Source organism: Diachasma alloeum, unplaced genomic scaffold, assembly GCF_001412515.2.
Source record: "Diachasma alloeum isolate Michigan unplaced genomic scaffold, Dall2.0 Dall_scaffold_00188, whole genome shotgun sequence".
Classification (NCBI taxonomy): Eukaryota; Metazoa; Arthropoda; class Insecta; order Hymenoptera; family Braconidae; genus Diachasma; species Diachasma alloeum.
In genome coordinates, this window is record NW_021680354.1 from 38,510 (window position 1) to 57,183 (window position 18,674).

General features: G+C 34.7%; 1 long non-coding RNA gene across 1 annotated transcript in view; it reads left to right on the top strand.

Annotated features, from left to right (window-relative positions):
* The first annotated feature begins 2,116 nt into the window (after nt 1-2,116).
* Nucleotides 2,117-18,674, top strand: part of LOC107048375 — a 143,495-nt gene continuing 126,937 nt past the window's right edge. Inside the window, exon 1 of the long non-coding RNA XR_001461679.1 lies at nt 2,117-2,688. This is a non-coding gene — a long non-coding RNA (uncharacterized LOC107048375). The remainder of the gene's footprint in view (nt 2,689-18,674) is intronic.

The window sequence follows — 18,674 nt, forward strand, 5'->3', positions numbered from 1 at the left end:
TTCTGGGAATGGCAATAAATATGTTCCAAAACATTGGGTTTAAATTGTTGCACATATGCTCTTTAATGTACTAAAATAATTTAAATATGAATATCTCTTTGAATTATTGATTATAAAAATAATCATGGGAGAAATTAGGATTAAGTTAAATTAATATCTTGTAATTCAATACTTTTGCAGTTGTTGTGAAACAGCGTACTTAATAAAGAAATTGTTTTTCAATTTTTATAGTACAGAATTATTTAATGTTACAAACATTAATTAAAAACATCCCACCCCTCGAAAACAAATATTTTCAAACAAATTCTACTTTTATTAAAAATATTGTACGTTATAACTATAATCTACTTATGTTTCATTCCTTAAAGGTATTTACTTACTTAGATAATATGCATTATGTGTTACAGGATATTTTACGTAACATAGGAAGCTCTACTATGTAACATAGTAACATTTACTATGTTAACATAGTAACATTTACTAGGTTAACATAGTAACATTTACTATGTTAACATAGTAACATTTACTATGTTAACATAGTAGAGCTTACTATGTAACATAGTAGAGCTTACTATGTAAAATAGTAAATGTTACTGTGTAACATAGTAATTATTACTATGTCCATAGTACCTTTTACCATTGAGGAACTTACCATGCCCCATAGTAACCATTACGATGTTGCATGGTAGCCATTACCATGTCCATGGTAGCTATTACCATGTCCATGGTAGTGCTTACTATGTCCGGATTCTGACATCGTAATATTTACTATTTTATTTTCTCCGTGTAGAATTCAGTACTGGTGAGTAGTAACTTTTTTTTAGAGTGTAATTATTATCAAACTGTCCCTAGTTTCGTAGGGATATTATGGCTTCATTTGATAGATATTATCACAAGCAACACGTTGACATAAAAAAAATTCAATTAGGTCACGTAGTTTTTGAGATATTGAGGAAAAACCATTTTTGAGAAATTGCTGTATCTCAAAAACTACTTGACTGATTGGGCTGAAACTGCGCCCAGCGCTGTTCCCAAATGATAGCAATTATGTGGCAAAATTTCAGTTTTATAGTTGAAGCTTTACTTGTCTTTTTGTTGAGATTTATAAAAAATTTCCGAAAAATCTGCACACACGCACATGCGGACATACATACTGTTGCGTATTTGTTCTATCTTTCCCTCTCAACCACATTCAAGTGTGATCGTCTTTCCGATCGTCGTGATTCTTTTATCAAATGTCTGATTCCGCGGACGTGGCTTTTAGTTCTCATATTTTATTTACGTCTTTCTCGCCCTAAATCCCGTCAAGAAACTAATTAATTAATATATATACCGATTTCTTTACAATACACACATTTTCTAAAAACATCATATCTTTACATTTCATGACATTTTACATCATTTCCAAACAAAATTAGAAGATCGTAAAAATGACCGATTAGAAGGCTTCCGTTCGGAAGCAAAAATTCATGGATTTTCAAAAGATGTTTTCATCATTTCCCACAATTTTCTCCTTAGCAATACTATAGAAATTGGTATACATGAAATAACATATCGATTCAAATCAACTCGCAATAATAACGTGATGAATTATATAAAATCATAGTCAGAGCGCGCCTTCGATCTCGTCAAAGAAAAGAGAGTGTCATCAAAATGTAAATTAATTTCACTGCCGAGTCTATTGTTTGTGATCCTGCGCTAAAAAATTTCGCGGCTGTGCAAGCAGGGGCACAATGCCACTCACAATCACAAAAGACAAGACTCGGTTTCCGAAAAAAAAAGTAAAAACAATGGACAGGGAAAAGTAAAAGCCAAGAAAACGAAAAATAAAAATGAGTGGAATGGAAGGCGCAAGGAGATGAAGCCAAGAATTAAGCGGCAGGGCAAGAGCAACAGCGAGAGGTACCGCGCGACTGGCGGGCGAAGGGGATGGGAGGAACCAAGAATACAAGGCAAAACAACAATTCCCGTCCCAAGAAGGTAAAATGACGCTTCGACCGTGAAACTTTTGAAATCGGTCGGCAGAGGCGCAACAATCGCTCAGCCGTGCCATTGCCGTCTCATGGAACTCAGTACGCCGGAGTCTGTAGCGCGCGTAAGTCGTTCTTATCGGCACTGCTCGGCTACCCTTAACGTGTGGTGTTTCAACTCGCGTAATTGAAACGGTTATAAATTATTTTTCAAGGATCCAATTAATGGTGAAATTGTCGAATGGAGGAAAAGTAGGAAAAGTGTTTGTTGGAATTAAAGTCGATAGTTGAACGAATTTCATTCAATACCAGTATTGTTTCATTCCTCATATTGAGTCATTCCGTGAATCATTAGTAGAGTCAGTGAAAAATTGAAGGAAAATAATTGCATCACGTGTGTGAGAGTAATTCAAAAGTGACCAAACAACGATCAAGTTGCCTGTTTTTTTTTAGTTTTAAGTTTCTGTGCAAATTGCAGTCGGTGCGCGTGTGTCGTGATAGTGTCAGGTGTGAACTGAGGCGGGATAAATCTGGATTCTCGAAACTCCATCGATCATTGGAATTGATACCCAGGAGCAGTCAGGATTATCATTTTCTCAGTTTTGTTTGTTTATGTTCTGTGTTGTAACGGAGTTTGCTAGTGGAAGTGTGCATACGTCCCTGGCCTGGAGTCATTGCGGTGCCTCTGGACGAGGCAGGAGGACCGCCTTGTACGGCAGTAAGTGTTTGGATCTTCCTCTTCTCATTTCCCTTTTTTTTTTTGAACAATCCTTTCGCCCCCCGTACCTTACCCCTCCTTCCACGAATAGCCGTCTTTCACTCGCGCTCACTCGCTCGTACTTCGCCGTCTCCTTCGCCGTTGCGTTCTCACGCAAGGTCGCGGGACTAATTCGCAGTGTTTTTTTTTCTTTTACTCCATTTTTTCACCTTTATTTATTCGCTTATCGCATGACGCCACTCGTTCAACATGCAGCGATGATTATTATTCAAACTTGGAGTAAAAAAAAATGGGAGAGAAAGTAAAAATCAGGGAGGGAAACGGGTGTAATTAATTCTACCCCCTAAGTTTTTTCGACGGTTCTGTTGAAGTTTGGAGGAAGCCCCATTAGATGAATAATCAAGCTCTTAGTAGTGAATTAGCGAACACAGCTGCTAATTCATAACAGTAACGAGTTGAGTTAGAGTAATAATAATAACAATGAGACCAACTTCTTCCCTGACGTGAGTTTTTTTTCTCTTTTGTGTCTGGTGTAAAATGCGATACGAGTGAGAAGTTATACTCGAGTATTCAGGCATCAATTGCCTCGGAGTTTTTCGAGTGGTGGATGGTGGTACAGAGTTACAAGACCCAGTTTTGCCCGCGCCCAAGGACTCGGGGGAATTTTAAGGAATTCGAGTGGGACAGTCCGTGCCATAAAAGTGGCTTCCCAAAATAAGACTCGGATTTTTTGGTGCAACACAACGGCACAGCGTCGATTGAACAAATGGCGATTGTCGATTGTTGAGTGGTATAATAATTCAGCTTAATTTGTTGATTTGTTCATTTGGTTGTTGATTAATTTATACTACGTTATTTTATTGTCTTTCCATTTCTGTCTTCACAATGAGATTAATTTTATCCATTCTTATTCTCGTTATTATATATATATTTTTTCCTTAATCACAAGTTACAACATTGAATGAAGAGGAATCATGTTAAAGATCGCTAAAAAATATTTTTTTGGGGATCAAAACAAATACACAAAACAAACGTCATTCGAAATCTCATTCGGGTAATAGAAAAATCTTTCCAAATATTCCGGAAGGTTTTAAAAATCTATTTTTCCATTCATATGGTAAAGGTATATCGGTACTCCTCATTCCTGTGGTCGGATTCCAATTATTATCATTATAAAAAGGAAACGAAAAAAGTATCAGAAAGGGATAATCGGCTAGAAAATGTATTTTTTTCTTCTTCTATGTCGGTGGGAATTTCGAATCACTTTTTTTCTTCAAGTATTATGGGGACATCAATATTTCAGCGAAAAGAAATTGAAAAAATGCAAAAAAGTGCAAGGGAAGAACTAAAATGAATTAATTTTGAATGTTTCCGGAAATTACACAAATTAAGTATTGGAATATAAATATGTTACCGGATTATTACTTTGTAATTGATTAAAACGTGACATAGTTTTCAGATGAGTTTTATTGCGCACAAGCTCATTTGAAAGTATCGGAAATTATTATCAAATAAACAATGAGCTGAATTAAATAAAAGTCGAAAGGGCTCTATCTTCACAATGCCTCGAACAAACGTTTAAAAATGGAAGCATTTATTAGCATTCAGCCATCTCGCACGACTGTTGATCGATTAAACAAACGTCAATCGTAAATTGACGAGGGATAAAGTAATTCAACTGAATTTATTGATTGTGGAATATTTAATCTAGTTACCAGATGAGTTTTATTACGCATAAATTCGTTTTAAAGGTGATCAATTTCGAATGTTACCAAAATGAACGGTAACAAAGGAGAGCGTTAATTCCTGAGGGAAAATGAACATTGATAACAATACAATTATGAAAATGAAAAACTGAAATAGCATTACAATTATTCAATAGCAACTGCCGAACGAGTGAAATAAGCTCAATTACATGAAAGTCGAGTGGACTTTGTGCTTAAAACAAAAAGCGATTACTGATAGATTTTTTATTAAACATTCTTCCATCTCCTCTAAATGACAGTTAATCGATTAATCAAACCTTAATCGTAAATTGACCAGAGATATCATAATTCAACTCAATTTGTTGATTGAACAATATTTCATATTGTTCCCGTATAAGTTGGATTCTGTATAAATTCCTTTGAAAGGTCATCGATTTCGAATATTACCGAAATAACGGTGACAAAGGAGAGCACTAATTCCCGAGGGAAAATAGGCATTGATAAAAATGCAATTGTAAAAATCAAAAACTGAAAAATTGTAAAGTCTTACAATAATTCAATAGTAACTGTCAAACGAGTGAAATTAGTTCAATTACATAAAAGTTGAAGGGACTCTGGGCAGAACGTTCACAGATGGAATTTTCATTACCATTCTGTCATTGCCTCCAACGATAGTAAATCGATTGAACAAACCTTAATGGTATATTGACGAATGATGAAATAATTCAGCTCAATTTGTTGATTGAGCAGTATTACATCTAATTCTCGGATGAGTCTGATTCCGTATAAATTCGTTTGAAAGGTCATCGATTTCGAATATTACAAAAATGAAGGGTGACAAAGGAGAGCACTAATTCCTGAGAGAAAATAGGCATTGATAAAAATGCAATTATAAAAATGAAAAACTGTAAAGCATTCCAATTACTCAATAGCAACTGTCGAACGAATGAAATAAGCTCAATGACATGAAAGTCGAGGAGACTATGTCAAAAATTCAATGATGGATCAGAGGAATTCGAAGTGTAATAAAAACAACTCTTAAGGGGAGACTACTATGAGTTTTGAAACTCGTGGGTTATTGGAGTGAGACTTTTCATACGTTGAAGATCGATTATATAGTCTAAAAACGAATAATTAGTGCAAAAAACAAATTTTTTTCATTGTTCATTTGCCCGAAAACGCTTAAAATGCTAAAAACAGTCCATGGCCTCCAATTTTTGAGCTACAAAAGATTTATTTCTTCAAAATTTTCTGAAAAATGTGTGGAACAACAATTACGAGCCAGTCTTTTGGAATTCGACTCTTACACAGCTGATTTCGATTTTTTTCATATAAAAAAAATCACTATTTGTGTAAAAAAATACAAAAAAAGCGAATTTAGCCATGTAAGACGCGAATTTAAAAAAAATAGCTCATAATTATTATTCAACATATTTTTCCGAAAATTTTGAAAAAAAAAATCCTTCGTAGCTCAAACATTGGAGGCCCTGGACTGTTTTTGGCATTTTAAGCGTTTTCGGGCAAACACACAATAAAAAAATTTTTTTTTGCACTAATTATTCATTTTTAGATCTATATAATTGATCTTCAACGTATGAAAAGTCTCACTCCAATAACCCACGACTTTTAAAACTCACAGTAGTCTCCCCTCAATATCTAGTTAGGGTGAACGGGCCAATTGCTGGACGACTAAGGGATATTCGAATTTTGTGGTAGAATCTAGAATAAAAGAATCACTTAAATGGGGATATGATGGCTTCCATACCTTTAAGAATGTTTTAATTAGCAGAAAAAATTATTTGAAGTGAAAATAACAAAACAAAGAATAATTAAATTAAGAAATAGTTGAATGCAGCCGAAACCCTAAATTTCTGGACGTCTGGGCCATATTTTATTTATTTATTATATGTCGATCAATCGTCTAAAAATTGACCTCTTTACCCTAGTAGGTGGGGTTTCATTTTGTGATTTTTATTGCATGCATTCAATTTTTCCAGAGCCTGAGGAAAGTGAAATATATCAGCGAATATATCCGAGTGGAAGCTCTGTTATCGTTCAAATTTAAGTTTTGGATTTTTTGTGTTATATCGACCCAGTATGATCCAAAAAGTTCGAAAATGTAATTTTAAGACCTCGTCCGTATGTGTGTGCGTATGTGTACGAATGTAACAAAGTTTTTCTTCAATTATTCGCGAGTGAATGGATGGAATAGATTTTTTCAAATTTTTTCAAATGTAGATATTGTTGAGCTCTATCAATCACCACCAATTAAAATTTAATTCATCGATTAGTTTTTTTAATTTTCAAATTTTGTTGTAAATCGGTTGTCCCGCGATAACTACAACAAATGTTCTGAATTGATTGAATGATGGCTTAAAAAATTTGTTTAGATGTCCTTTTGATCGAGTTAAAAGATCAAGGCGATAGCAATAATCGTTATTTTGATTTATTTGAAAATTTGCAAAAATTTTGTATTTTTTGAAAATCAGAATTCCGCGGATATCTATGAATATCATGCTTCAAAGGAATTTAATCGTAGCCTACAATGTTTGTGTTAATGCCGTTAAGTCGAAGTTAAAAAATGATTACGATAGCTGTATTGGTTGATTTAATTTTTATGAAAATTTTGAATTTTTCATGAATTTCCCTGAAAGTGAGCATTCTGATGGTTTCTTCGAATATGATGTTTCAAATTTATTCAAGTAGGTATAAATACAATTTTTCTATTAACATTCTTTCAAAGGCCTGAGGGGAGAGATAAAAACATAAAAAAGACAATCAATTGTGTAGAGGAAAGAGATAATAACAATAATGAGGATGATACACGGAGAGAAATATTCAATAAAAATTACGCATCTTTTCCGTAATTCCGGAGCAAAATGTGGTTCCGTAATTTTTATCTGAATCTCTTGTGAAAAATTACGATACCGTCACTTAAATTTTCGGAGTCGATTCCGTAATCGGTGAGTGAAGTGAGAGTTCCGTAATTTTTACTGAATATTTCTCTCCGTGTAACATTCAACCAAGTTGAAAATCTGACAAAATTAGTTAAAAATTGATCTTGTTTATTTTAATAAAATTAAATAAACAATGCATGATACATGATAGAAGGAAATGATGTACGAAATAACCATTCGGAAGCATATTGCTAATTGATTCGGAAACATAACTATACTATACGCAATGCAAGAGCCTTACACTCCGAATTCCGCTTTAACATCATAAAGTTAATTCCCTAACCCGCCGTTATTCGTGCGTGAGATTTTCTCTCACGCAACGCTAGTCAACCTACAGAACGTCTCTGCAGTGCGAGCGAGATACTAAAAAGAGCGCGCCTACTGACGGGTTAATTATGGAGTTGAACATCATCAACTATGCGAAAAACGTTCACAGATAGAATTTTTATTAGCATTCTGCTATCTCCTCCGACAGTTAATTGATTAAACAAACCTCACTCGTAAATTGACGAGTGATGAAATAATTCAACTCAATTTGTTGATTGAGCAATATTCAATCTAGTTTCCAGATGAGTTTTATTCCGGATAAATTCATTTGAAAATTAATTTACGGCCAATAATACCAAAATGAACAGTGAGAAAACAGATCACTAATTTCCGGGGAAAAATTCACATTGATAACAATGCAGTTTTTTTATTGGAACAATACAATCATAAAAACAAAAACTGAAAAATTATGAAGCCTTACGATAACTCACACTGTTAGAAATTTTTTGAAATTTGATTGAAGATATTGTAGTAAATCTCATGACAGTGACATTGAATCGGATTTAGGGGAAACATGATTATCAAATTTCAAGTGTTAAGTAGAATTCATGGATATTTATGAGTCACAACTTGATTAAATTCTCAGTAGAACATGAATATTCAGAAACAAAATGGCATGAATTATCAATTTTTCCCTGAATTTTCCTGACTTTTCTGAATTTTCACAAAATAATTGAACTGAAAAATCTAATATTCTATTGATTTCCACAGATCACTTGAACAGAAAATCAATTGAATATTTGATTTTTCAACGACAAGATTTCCTAAAATTTCAGTTGGAACTTGAACACGATAAAAATTTCCGGAATTTGGCACGGAAAATTCATACGAAAAGTTTAACAGTGCAATAGAATCTCGAACAAGTGAAATGAACTCAATTACATGAAAGTCGAGTGGAATCTGACACGAAAAACCGTTCACAGACAAAATTTTCATCAGTACTCAGCTATCTCATCAAAAGATAGTTAATATTCATTAAATCGTTGGATTCCAGCTGTGTCACATTCAGCGGAACTCGATGAACCACAGTCATGTGGAATCTGTCAGGTTTCACTGTGAAAATAAAACCTCGAAAATGTAATTTCGAGAATCCCATCTCACGGCAGAGACTGTCCCACTTGAATATCCTTAATACATATTTCTGAGAGTCTTTTTTTTGCTATAGGGAAAAACCGTTCTGGGTATACAGGCATATGCCAGTTTCGAATCTTGGGGATCTTGTTTCTTTTCAACTGCAGCACCTCGACCATCCTCGACTGGACGGCTGTGCTATGCCCGCGGGGGGAAGGGGGGTCGAGCGAAGGGAGGGGATGGTCATATTGTGGAGGGGGAAAGGAGAAGAAAGGGAACACGAGGTCGTCCGGTCCTCGGTTGTGTTCACCACGAGGGGCTGGGGCATTACAGTCCATCGGCCGACTACACTCTCTTTTCTCTTTACGCTCACTCGTGGCATTGAACTTGAGCGAGGCATGGATATGTGATAATGAAAATTAGATAGTGCGAAATATGAGAAACGGAGGTTTGAAGGTATGCGGAGATTTTATCGGGCACCTTGAGAAGAGAGAAAGGAAGTTTTTTTATTTTTAGGGATATATCCGTTATTTTTAGGGATACTTGACCCGGACGAGATTTATTCTTAGCATTAGGTATTTTTATCACTAGAATTTAGGGATAAAATGCCCAAGATGGAGGATCGGAATGTCGCTGAATATTACTGACGGGCGTTCAAAACTTACGAATGTGATGATTTTTTTGGGTGAATGTTGAGATTGTTTGAGCAAAAATAATGTGATCATATTACTGAACTATATTACTTGATTATTAAACTATGAAATTACTCTTCCTGGAGAAACCGTCTGTGTGGTCTTACGCTCAAAGAAAAATGTACTTCTCACCAGTACCGACCAGTAGTTGGTGATAGTTCACTTGTGAAAAGTTCGAAAAATACTTGTCCCAAGTACTTTTTGTATCCTTGAGTGAAGTACCACCTCTGCCGATCAAGTAGAAATAGTACTGGGCGGAAGTAGCTTCACTACTTTCTGCTGGTACTTTTAGTACCAAAGGTACTGGTGAAAAGTAATTATTTGAACTTCTCGCAAGTACTTTTATGATCGAATTTCAGTACTTTCAATTGACTACTTGATTAAAAAAAGTGAATGTTATCGACGGATAAAATGAGCTTTCTTGTCCATTTTTGTAAATAGAAGTATTCAAGAGAAGAAATTTGTAGGAAAAAATCAGTCGATTGTGATTTTTATGGGTGCTTTCCAAACCGAATTGCTTTTTCAATTTTGAGAATTGCAATTCACGTGTTTGACATCGTAATTCACGTTATTCTGTAACCATATTTTACGATCTCAAAAACGTAATTTACCCGTTTGAGAAAATCGTAAACTACGTTTTTGAAAACGTGAATTACCATTTCAAAAATATATTTTACTTTCAGATTTTGCTGTGTGTTCACTTCTGCTCCGCATCTGTTGGTATTTTTGGAAAGAACCAGTCAGGTACTTAGTACAAGTATTTTTTTTTACCCCTCCCGAGTAACAAAAGTACTTGTGGCATGTACCAAGGTACTTCTCACCAGTACCCAGGTACTCGACGCATGATGCCTGTATCCAGTTTTTTTTGTGACTTTGAAGAAGTACAAAATTTTCCTTTTTCCCCGAAACCCCTTGGCACTGGGTCGAAGTACTTTTTCTACTGATCGGAAATATTTATCTTTTGGAGTATACGACGAAATTCCAAACGAATGTTTACCAAATAATTGACTCCATCATTCTTTATTCAGTTCTTCGACTGATCTCGAAGTAAGAAGACGTCTTCATAAAAGACCTCTTCAGATGCTCATATAAAAAGGCTTTTATTTAGTCTAGCTGGCTTCCGCGGAACCAATATTGAAAAATAATGGTAGACTAAAAAATATATTACCACATTGCTTACGAATTCACACTGAATATTCATACTGATCTTCAGATTAGTTATTTTTTGTTTTAAACCCCTAGATTTAAAACAAAATGGGTTTTTGTTTTAATTCCTCTAGATTTTTTTTGAGCTGATTAGTATTCTAAGATCGTGACATAGTGTTGTGTTTATCACATCGGCATAAGGGCCCCTCTATTGGAAATAAATGATTAGCAATATTATCAGTATTTTATCTTTTTGGAATGAGATACCTCCGTTCGAGGAATAATGTTGATAATTTCTGACCCAGTTACTGGAATTTTTCATCAAGTGACAGCTCGACAGATATTTCAAAAAATTTTCTCATTGGAAATTCATTACTTGAGATGAAATTCAGTGAAACATGTGAATTTCAGTTCAAGTATTCTTAATGTATTGATAAAAATGAGGTTAATACATTTTTCTAATTTTTAATTAATTAAAGATTTAAATGGGTCCTTTGCTGCGTATTAATCTTGAATTCCACACTGAGAAAAAAAAATCAAATAATTGAAACATTTAGATGAGACAAATAATTTTCCCTCAATCACTTAATTGTCCCTGGCATCTCGAATCAGTTGGCCCGAGAAAGGTCTCTTGCTTTAAGAATATCCGTAGAAGAATCGTCAGTCTTCAATATTTATTCTTTTCATGATTTTTTTAAACACATCCAATGTTTCGAGATGTAATATATTCATGATGTAACGCAGAACGATAGCGATAAATGAGCATTTTATTCGAGTTTCGTGAGGCACAAATATTATGAGATTTAAGTAATTAAAAATAATTTACTTCTGTCAAGTAAATGTGGTCTACATATTGGAAATTTTTTCTCTCAATGCATTGAATTTTCAGTTACAATACAACAGGTACTCCTAAATTATCGGTTATTCAGCGCTAATTTTATTGTTGTGCATGGAAAAGAATACGTCGATTTTTTTTACAAAATTCGGCAAATTCTCTTTCTAGCGAAATTTTATCGGAAAATAATCGCTGATTGTAGAGCAACATCGCTATTTATCGGACTATTTCTGTTATTCGGACGGCCGCCGATTGGAGTGCTTCGTGGAAAAATAGTATATTACGCAACAAGTGCGTAATGGGTTTTTTGGCTCGTGGGAAGTTGTAAAACGAGCCGAAGTCGAAGGCTTCAATGCATTGAGAGAAAAAATTTCCAATATGTAGACCACGAGTTTCGTATACTATTTTATGTCATAGGGCCCAGGATCCGCGACTCTACCGAGCGAAGCGAGGTTAGAATCGCGTGATTCTGGGCACCTATGACATAAAAGCAAATGTAGAACTGCTACAAAATTTCCAATAATAAATGAAGACCTACTGCGTAATAATTTTCAGCGGGAATGCCACAGTGAATTTTCACTTTTTGAAGCTTTTGAAATGAAACAGTCTGGTGATTTCAAATACTATACTCTGACTAGCTGACATCCGAGAGAAAGAAATAATCTGTGAAATTGGCAAATCCATGATTATTATCCCCGCTGAATGGAATTCAATGTTGTTCTCCTGATAATTACTACTAACAATATACTGTTAGAAATTTCTTAAAATTTCAGTCACTGCACATCTGAATTCTCAATGTTGTGAGTTTAAAGTCAATTTAAAATGAAAGCGTTCATGAGAATTACTTGAATATTCAGAAAATCAACTGATTCGTCAATAATGAAGAAGTATACAAAAATTTCATGTAACTTGGTCGTTGTTAAAAAGGTCACGATTTTTCACTGAAAATTTCAAGAGTAATTTTGCAACGGTATAAGCTGTCCATACACTGAGAGATCAAATTAACTCTGTCGAAAAGCTAAATGTTCCACGTGAGAATATTTGATGGAGTGGAACCGATTTAGGTCCGGGAATCAATTTGATAGAAGGAAATTTTATGTCTTTCATAAAAATTAAATTTTTGTTGTGATCATCAGAAATATCCCTAGGAGAATTCGAACTGTTCGCAGGAAAAAATATAATCTATTGTATGATAATAATTTCATCTGAGAGAACTCCATAGGCTTATACCCAAAAAAAAATATTTACATTGACGAGACAAGAATGTTTTTTTCCCAACAAAAAATTGTCCCCTCGAAATTATTTAGTTTTGCCAATAACACAGTTTTTGACAAGATAATTGTAGTTTCCTCTTGAAATTATCATTTGTTCGTTGGAAATTATAAAAGTTTATTGGACAAAGGTATACACTACTCAATAACATTCACTTGATAAAACCGAAGCCTCATATAATTCTCCGTAGAACTAATGTATTTATCCGAAAGGCATATAAATGTCTCTCACAAGAACAATTACTACTACGAAAACTATCATGTTTTGGTAGAAACTTTCCTTTTTGTCAGAAGTAAATTGATTCAACACGACAAAAGATCAGGGAACATATAATTTTTCGGCAGAACTAATTGTTTCTTTCAGTGTACAATTTCTATTTTTTTCCAATTGTGAAGCCGAAGTACTCAATTACAAACGATATAATCCCTCGGAATAAACGAAAATGCTGTTAGATTGTAGTGAAAAATTATTCGAAATTCAATGCAAATATTCCTGAAAATCATCATTTTCTGTTCAATATTCAGGATTGTTGTCACTAAAAATTGATGAGAAAATGACAGGATTTTAGGATTTCTACACTCGTGGAATTTTAGGGCTGTAGTTTTTTCAAAATTGATGTATCTTCAAAAACTGAAACTCTTCTTTATTTGTATTTCTGTGTGTGGGCGACCTGGGGGGGGGGGGCGACTACAAATAAACATGTTAATGATTTTTACGCGAATCAATGTATTAAATAAGTAATACAGTAATTTCTCCTTATCAATTTATGGGACGAATGCACGATAACTCGTTGACAAATTCCTTGACACTCGAGAGATTATTCTCCTTTGATGTTGGAGAAAGTCGTGTAAATTGAATGCGGGGAGTTTTATGGTCTCGTTGAGATAGAATTATCTTTGTGTTCATGTAGGCGTGTGCGGAAGTAATCGAGTAATGAGATTGGTGATGGATTCGTTGATCTTGAGGTAATGGGAAAGCTACACGTGGGGCTAGGTGATTTTTTTCAGCATTTCAGAGAAGTAAATTATTTTCAATTGGTTAAGTCTCAGAATATTTGCGCATGACGGAACTCAAATGAATTCTCATTTATCACAATCGTTCACAGAAAAAAAAAATTTCAAATCGGGTATATAATATTGCGGAATTTCTGTATTCTGGAATCCGGAATCGTATTCCGGAATTCGGGATATTTGATTCCCAATTCCGGAATAACATTCCGGAATGTGGTATATATAATTTTCAAAGGGATTCCCAGTTGATATTGAGATAAATTCATGCTCTGGATGATAGTGTACATCAAATTAGTGACTCGAAGAGAAGAGGAGAAAGGAAAGGAAAGAAAAAGAAACAAGTGACACAATTATACTGTGACGAAGTGCAAGTTTGGGGCCTCCCAAATGTCCACTTCGTGTAGTGACTCGGAGCAGTCCTCAGAGTGAGGAGCTTAATGGCCTCCCAGCAACTTCAAACTGTTCAGGAGCTTGCTGGTGGCAATAGTAATTCAAAAATCCCGAAAGAATGTGCCGAAATACGACCAATTGCCCCTTGAAACCCACTAATAATTCGCAAAACCCCCAATTGCCAGCCGAACGGGCGAATCCGCGAAGAAAGAACGTACACTGATAGAACGGATTAGTTATTGTTAACGAATGGATTTTGGTTGGAGGTTAGGGTCTATTCGGTCCCACCAAATGTTCATTTGTTAATAGTTAACGAACGTATATTTGAGGAGGCTTATTTAACTTGACTTTCGCCATTCAAGTGAACCATTCGTTAACTATTAACGAATATTTATTTGGTCATATTCAACTCTACCATTTGTTAACAGTTAACGAATCTCGTTTGGAATAAATGAATCATTCTATCAGTGTATAAAAATACTTCCCTGATCTTTTATAAACGTAACGTACAATATTTCAATGTCAGAATTACAATTTCAGAATATTATTCTAGAATCGAGAATTAAATATTTCGGATTCCGGAATATTATTCCGGAATTGAAGATGAAGAATCCCAGATTGCGGAATATTATTCCGGAATCCAGAATTTAATACACCGGATTCAGGAATACACGTATTCTTGATTCCAGGATATTATATACCACATTCGCGGATATTCTCTTCCGGGTTCCACGTTAAATCATGAATATATTACCTATTGAAAAATTTGAAGTGCATAGAAAAAACATGAAACCTTCAAGTGATTCAAGTGATTTTTTTTCGCTACAAAAGCATACTTGATTACAAGAATATTTTAAGGCATAAGACTTTTTTCGGGCTACGTGGGTTAATATGCCTGGGAGAATTAAGCGACTGAAAACAATTACTTGCTTCAAGTAAATATGTTGCAGGTATTAGAATTCAGTAGCGAAATGGTAAAACGGTTTAAGTCGACTTATCTCCCAGTTGAATTTTTGAGAAATATTTCCCAATCTATGGAAGATATCGGAATTTTCGTCATTACATTTGTTGTGGCTCTCAGTCGGCTCTACAAAAAAGGTTATAACAAAAATTTTGCTATCTCTCAAAATTGACTTGTACCGTTTTACTAGGCTACTGAATTGTTTTTTGTTTCGGTGTAGGACGGGCGTCCAGGGCGAATTGTCTCAGTGTTATGATTGTGTTTGCGGTATTTCCAATCATTATTCAGCATAAAAATTTCGAAAATTCTTGAAGGAATAATATTTTGAAGAGTCCAAGGGATCGAAGATTCAAAATTATTCATTGATTTTTCGCTTTACCATCTTTATAATGCATTTGTATGTTTAGAATTCAATAGATTTAGAATTTTAATGACGAAATGAAGAAAAGGAAGCTTTTCAGAAGTAAATGAGGTGGAAGATTAGTGCGCGCGCCCGGTCTAGTAATTTCATGTGATTTTTTATTTTACCTCACCCTTTCCTATTTCAGAGTTTTCATTTTTTGCTTTAACGTCCGATTTGTTTTTCTCCATTTACTTCCTTTACAGTTTCAGCGCTCGCATGAGTGAAAAGCCCAGTACAATTTTGTTCCAATTAGGGCGCGGTCAAACGTGTGACACTTCGTTACGATAAGACCGATAAAGGCTGATAGAAATGGTTGAAATGGTGCGAGTAATTGACAGTTTACCTGCTGATGTATTTTTAAATGGATCTAGTGTATTAGTTTCTCCCGGTGTTTGATGTATGACATAATAACAGTGGCTTGACACTTGACGTGGCGTCGACCCCCGCTGAGTTAACGCGTTAGTTACGTTCAGACACCTACTCTCTGTTTACGGGTCGCGTTAATTCATATTTGTTTCGCTCCGCTAATTTCCTCTTCATGCTCTCTACGCTCTGTATCCTACTAATGTTTTTTTTTCGTTACCCGCTGGGTTGGGGTTTATCTTCTACTAGTCATCAATTTTTTTCAGTTTTTTTACACGGAAAAAATTCCTGAGTTGAGTATAAAATATGCTTGAATCAAGTATATTTTATATTCAATTGGGGGATGGGTACTTCAATTCGAAGATGATTCTTTTGTATCAGGCCGGGCTGTAGCAAGCCCTCTTAAGTGTAATATAAGGGTCAGGCACTAAGTGTCAGAATATATCGGTCAAAAAGTGGAGATTAAAAAAATTAGTGTCAGAATATTAGGGTCAAAACATTAGGGTCAGAATATAAAAGTAAAAAAGTGGATGCCAGGCAATGAGGGTCTAAATATAAGTCATATATTATGCTTGATCACCGTTTTTAGCCCTTATATGACCCTCATTGCCTGACAACCCACTTTTTTTACTTTTATATTCTGACCCTAATTTTTTTATCCTAATATTCTGACCTTCCTTCTTAACCCTAACATTCTGACCCTCATTCCTTCACTTTTACATTCAGGCCCTCAGTTTTTGACTCTAATATTCCGACCCTCATTTTTTAACCTCCACTTTTTGACCCTTATACTCTGACACTTAGTGTCTGACCCTTATATTACACTTGAGAGCGCTTGGTATAACCCGGGCTGATATGAAATAATCATTCTCGAATTGAAACACCCGTCCCCCATTCGAGTATAAAATATGTATACTTGAATCAAGAGGTCGAAGAACACCACGAAAGTCGAATTCTTAATCAGATTCTGAATATTTTTGGAGGGATGAGGTCCTTCACGCGTACACAAAACAAAGTGTATTGATTTTTTCTCTTGAAGTTTACCATATTCAAGATCATTACATAGTTAAGAAATATCTCGAATTTGATAATCAAATACTATCTCGTTTCACGAGAAATCACAGGACCTTTTTCGAAATTTAACTTCGTGATTGCACGAAATGTGTATGAAAATTGTTCATCTGTTCTGAATTTATTTATTTTTATTATCAATCCATGTACCAGGAACCATTTGGTATCCATTTTGAGGTTTATGGGGCGAGGTGGTATTTGTTTGTTTTTTGATGCGTAGAATCCAAATTGGAAGGTCTTCTTGCCAATAAATGATGCAAAAAAAAGTTATTGACAATTCAATTCAGTAGCGAATTGGTAAAAGGAGATAAGTCAATTTTGACTATTGACCAGTTTTCAATCAATATCTCGGAATCTAATAGAGATAGCGAAATTCTTCTTACAACCTTTTCTGTGGAGCCGATTGAGTGCTACAACATATGTAATTACGAAAATTTCGCCCTTAGATTCCGAGATATTGATTGAAAACTGATCAATAGTCAAAATTGACTTATCTCCTTTTACCTCTTCGCTACTGAATTGTTGAAACCGAGTTTACTCGAAATATATTCAAGGTAGGAAAAAATACTTGGAATAAAAAATGTTCCTCTTGTTAAACTAAACATACTTGTTTATATAGATTTTTTTCCTATTTGGATTATTTTCCGAGATATCCAAATGGTAATTTTCACACTGAAATGCGTCGCCCAACTAAACGCTCTATTTGACCATCAATATCTTCGGAAATAATTGGAATGGGACAAAAATTATTTTTCAACCGCTTCCAATTAATAAATTAAAAAAAAAATTTATTCACCACCTTACCTAATCTGTTCTATTTATATTATAACACCCATTTTTACCACCAACTAACTTTAAATCTGTTATTTTCATTGTTTCTGACCTAGAAAAAAAAATTGATTTTTCCCTCAATTATTTATCACTTTATCACAATTATCATAATTGAATTAATATTCAGTGCAATTTAATTTTAGGTTATTATCGAAATTTAAATATTGACTACTAGATTTTAATTCAATGGTGTTAGTTATTGCTGAATATGCCCGCAGAATGGCCCATGGAATAAGGTAGGTTTATTAGGAAAAACATCATGAGAGCATTCATTGTTAATTTGACAAGAGAAATATTTTTCATTTCAACTACTTTACCTCCTTCGATAGTTTTTAAGAAAACTGGATTTCAACAACTGAACAACAACTTGTTGATAATTTTTTGCATCCGGTGCCAGTAAAATGACCTTTAAATTCGGATTCTGCGTACAAAAACAAAAAAATACCGAATGCACTCGTAACCCTGAAAATGGATACTAAATGGTACCTAGCGTGTGGATTATCTGGTTTTCTTCTTTTCTGATATGTTGGCCTACACTTGGTATTGGTATCCAGGGTTCTCCCGTGCCAAATTAAATTATGTATTAATCACAGAGCATGACAAAATGAAAAATAACGTAAAGTACAATCCAAAAATTTCTGGAAACTCGACCTAATCACTCATCAAATATGTCCAAAAAATTTCCTTGAGCTTCAAGAGATATCTAGAGGTCTTTATTAGTGTACGCAGGCAATTCTCAACCTCACTTCCTCTCTGCTACAGGATTTCGTTTGCTCTTCAATTTTCCAACTCCCTCTGGAAACTTGAAACACAGGAGCATTCCGACGGAATTCCATCTCAGCCTTTTCCCTCAATTTTTTGTGAAACTCGTGACTCGAGAGAGAGAGAGCGAGAGAGAGAGAGAGAGAGAGAGAGAGAGAGAGAGAGAGAGAGAGAGAGAGAGAGAGAGAG